The sequence below is a fragment of the Mus caroli genome, chromosome X (assembly GCF_900094665.2).
Source record: "Mus caroli chromosome X, CAROLI_EIJ_v1.1, whole genome shotgun sequence".
In the NCBI taxonomy this organism is placed as follows: domain Eukaryota; kingdom Metazoa; phylum Chordata; class Mammalia; order Rodentia; family Muridae; genus Mus; species Mus caroli.
Genome location: NC_034589.1, coordinates 55799998 through 55804336, shown reverse-complemented (window position 1 = coordinate 55804336; position 4339 = coordinate 55799998).

Below are 4339 nucleotides of genomic sequence, written 5' to 3'. Positions count from 1 at the left end.
GGGGGAGAGGGGGGAGGGTATGGGGGACTTTTGGGATAGCATTGGAAATGTAATTGAGGAAAATACGTAATAAAATATATTTTTTAAAAAAAGAATGTATTTGGAGCTGGGTAGGTAGCTTAGCGGTTAAGAGCACTAACTACTCTTCGAGAGGTCCTGAGTTCAACTGTAATGAGATCCAATGCCCTCTTCTGGTGTGTCTGAAGATAGATAGCAATAGCATATATATACACAAATAAATACATATTTTTAAAAGAATGCATTTGTATAGATACCTGTGTTTTCTTTATCAATAGTTACCATACTTAAGTTTGAGAATACTAAAAGAATGTTTCCCAAGGAACATTGACCTATTCTAAATTTACCATACCTTTGCAGTTGTTCAAGGGACAGTTATATCATTTAGTTGTATTTATGACCTGGTTAGTATTTTCATTTGTACATGAGATATGATTTGTGTCAAGTTAACAAGAGGTGGTTTGTTATGGCTATTCTCTGTCAATTTGACTATATTTGGAATGAATTACAATCAAGAAGTGGAGAGCATTCCTGTGACCCAGATATATATTTGAACAGAGATACAAATAGGTCTATATTTAATCACTCTGCACAGCACTCAACTCTAAATGGATCAAAGACCTCAACATCAAACCAGATAGACTAAACCTGATAGAATAAAGAGTGGGGAAATTACTTTGAACTCATTGTCATAAGAGAAGGCTTTCTGAACAGAACGCCTTTAACAGGCACTAAGATCAACAATTACATGAGACCTCATGAAACTAAGAAACTTCTGTATGGCAAAGAATACCATTATTCAGACAAAGTTGTAGCCAGCCTACAAAATGGGAAAAGATTTTTTTACCAATTCCATAACTGATAGAGGGCTAATATCCAATATAAATAAAGAACTCAAACAAGTAGATATAAAGAAAACACATAACAGGGGCTGGAGAGATGGCTCAGTGGTTAAGAGCACTGGCTGTTCTTCCAGGGGTCCTGAGTTCAATTTCTTGCAACCACAGGATGTATGGCTGCAAATATATATGCATCAGAGCACTCATGTGGGTTAAAAGGTGGTCCATGTCCTGCCCAGGGCTCAAGCCTCTGGGCAAGGTAGGACATGGGAAGTTCTAAATGTGCGCACTCCACAGGTGCCAGGCAGGCATTGGGCTGGAAGAAGTTGCAGGACCCTGCTCCAGGGGTGGAGAAGCTCAGTGTGAGATCCCCGCGGAACTGCCAGAGTTAGCTCGGGAGTTTCAGCCCACACAAAGACCCAAGATGTCAGATTCTTACTCTTGGACATCCCAGATACCGCTGGATGCCATGGAAGAGCTGAGAAGGAGAATGGAATGGGAACCCTAAGGCTGGCGTTGAAGGTGTTGAAGGAAAAAGAGGGTGAGGAGAGCTCTGGCTTGGTCCTTCGAGGATGAGAGAGTCCTTGGCTTGCTCGGGCAGCTTGGCTTGGTAGAGTCAGTGGCTAGGAGTGCAGAGAGGCCTCCTGCAGGAGATTAGAGAAAGACCTGCTTCATTGTTCCTCACGAAGGGTCCTAATGAGAAGAGACTGTCCATGATTTTAAGGCATTTATTTTCATGGTGGAGAGTTGTGATGAGTGAAACCATGCCCCACTTTCTCAGAATGGGCCCGAGGTTAAAAACCTTTTGCAGGGAGGAGTGTCTGGGAAGGGGAGCTTAGTTGGCTAAGCCCTTCAGACCTTTAGGTGTCTCATTAAAATGGAGATCTGTCTTGAGACTACGTGATCTGTGATCACATCCTCTACCTGTAGAGGGGCTTGGGGCATTGCACTACATGACTGATGGCCACAGAATTATGGATATCTGAGGCCTTGTGTCAGGAGCTTGGTGTCTAGGAGGGTGGCAAATGTCTATCGTCCCTTGCAGAGTTATCTACTGGGTCTCCAGGGCTTTAAACCTAGCTCAACCAGAAACTAGGCTGCCTTTCATGGTGCCACACACTCACACACTAAATAAATTTTTTTAAAAAAGAAAAGAAATAACCTAATTTAAAACTGTGCTAAATATTGAATCAGAGAATTTTCAAATGATTAAACTCAAAGGGCTGAGAAACATTTAAAGGATGTTCATCATCCTTTGTCACTAAAAATGCAAATTAAAATTGAGATTTCATCTTACACCAGTCAGAATGTCTAAGAAGATGTTGTTGAGAAAGTGGAGTAAAGGGAACACTGATCCATTGCTGGTGGAAGTGTCAACTTGTAAATCCACTATGGAAATCAGTGTGGTGGTTCCTCAGGAAGATGGGAATTGATCTCCCTCAAGATCCAGCTATACCACTCTTGGGCATATCTCCAAAGGATGATTCATCTTATCACCAAGACTCTTGCTCAACTATGTTCATTGCTGCTCTATTCATAGTAGTCAGGAATTGGAAACTAGAAAAAAATCATCCTGAGTGAGATAACCCAGACCCAGAAACATAAATATGGTTATGTATTCACTTATATGTGGATATTAGCTGTTATATCAGTGATAACCAAATTTACTGACTGGTTTTGTTTTGTGCATCAACTTGACACAAACTAGAATTATCAGAGAGGAAGGATCCTCAGTTGAGGAAATACCTCTATGAGATCCACCTGTAAGGCATTTTCTTAATTAGTGATCAAGGGTGGATGGGCCCATTGTGGGTGATGCTATCCCTGGCCTAGTGGTCCTAGGTTCTATAAGAAAGCAGGTTGAATAAGCCATGTGAAGCAAGCCAGTAAACAGCATTCCTCCAAGGCTTCTGTGTCAGCTCCTGCCTCCAATTCTGGTCGTGACCTTACTTTCTTCAATAATGAACAGCAATGTGGAAGTGTAAGCCAAGTAAATCCTTTCCTCCCCAGCTTCCTTTTTCAGTCATGGTGGATTTTTGCAGCAATAAAAACTGTAACTAAGACACCAAACTATGGGCTGTAGAGATGGCTCGGCAGTTAAGAGCACTGGCTGCTCTTCCAGAGGTCCTGAGTTCAATTCCTAGCAACCACATGGTGGTTCAAAACCACCTTCTGATGATCTGATACCCTCTTCTGGTGTGTCTGAAGAGGGTGACAGTGTCCTCACATACGTAAAATAAATATCTTTTAAAAAGACACCAAGCTGGGCATGGTGGCACACGCCTTTAATCCCAGCACTTGGGAGGCAGAGGCAGGCGAATTTCTGAGTTCAAGGCCAGCCTGGTCTACAGAGTTCCAGGACAGCCAAGGCTACACAGAGAAACCCTGTATCGAAAAACCAGAAAAAAAAAAAAAAAAGACAACAAACTACAATCTGCAGAACCACAAAGGTAAGGAACTAGGGGGAATAGATTTGTCTGTCTCCTTAAGAAAAGGAAATAGAATACATAGTTATGGATGGATGGTTGGGGGTGGGGTGGCTGAAGCCAGAGAATCAAGTAGGGAGAGGTAAGGGAGAGGGAAAGGAGGGAAGAAATTTGGGGATAAAAAGCTAAAATTAAGGGCCATTTGAGGGATCTTTGGAAATCTAATACAATTGAAACTTCCTAAAATATACACATAAATGAAGGTGATCTAGATCAAGTTGTCAGATAATGGGAGAGACCAAATGCTAACTGAATATCTTTTGTCTCCATATAAAGATTCTAGTCCTGAGATTGGGTTATAACTAATTGAGTTGTTGTCCAAAGGAAAACTAAGTAACTCAAGCTGTTGCCAAGACTATAGGTTTCTCTCCACACACTGATGGCAAAACCCCACTGCACATACACTTACACAACTCACTGAACTTGGAAAATTTGATCTGATAGTACATAGAGCCTTCACTGATATGGACTAGTGCTTTTGGTACAGGAAGGTAGTGTCTGTGCTACCAAAAGAGAAATTTAAACACCAAGCCAGCCACGAACCGTTTGATGTCCTGGTGTCCTGCATACAAAATGTGATAGGGAGGTGGTGCACAAAGCTGGTGAGAGTATCCAACCAATATCTGATTTGATTTAAAGCACACCTTATAAGATGGAACCCATACCCAATTCTGTTCTGGTGACCAAGAACCTGAGATTAGATAGCCCAGTACCAAGGGTAAAGCCAAACACTACTGTCCTACAAGAACATAGCAATAAAATGACTCCTAATGACATTCTGCCATACCCTTAGATCAGTTCCTTGCTCAGTCATCAGAGAAGTTTCCTCCTGCAGCAGATGGGAACAAATTCAGAGGCCCAGAGCCAGGCATTCTGCAGAGAGTGAAGAGACCTTGGAACACTCAGCCCTAACTAAATGAGTTGTCTCCATCAAATCCCTCCCTTCAGAGCTCAGGGAAGCCTGTGGAAGAGGAGACAGAGTGTAAGAGCCAGAGG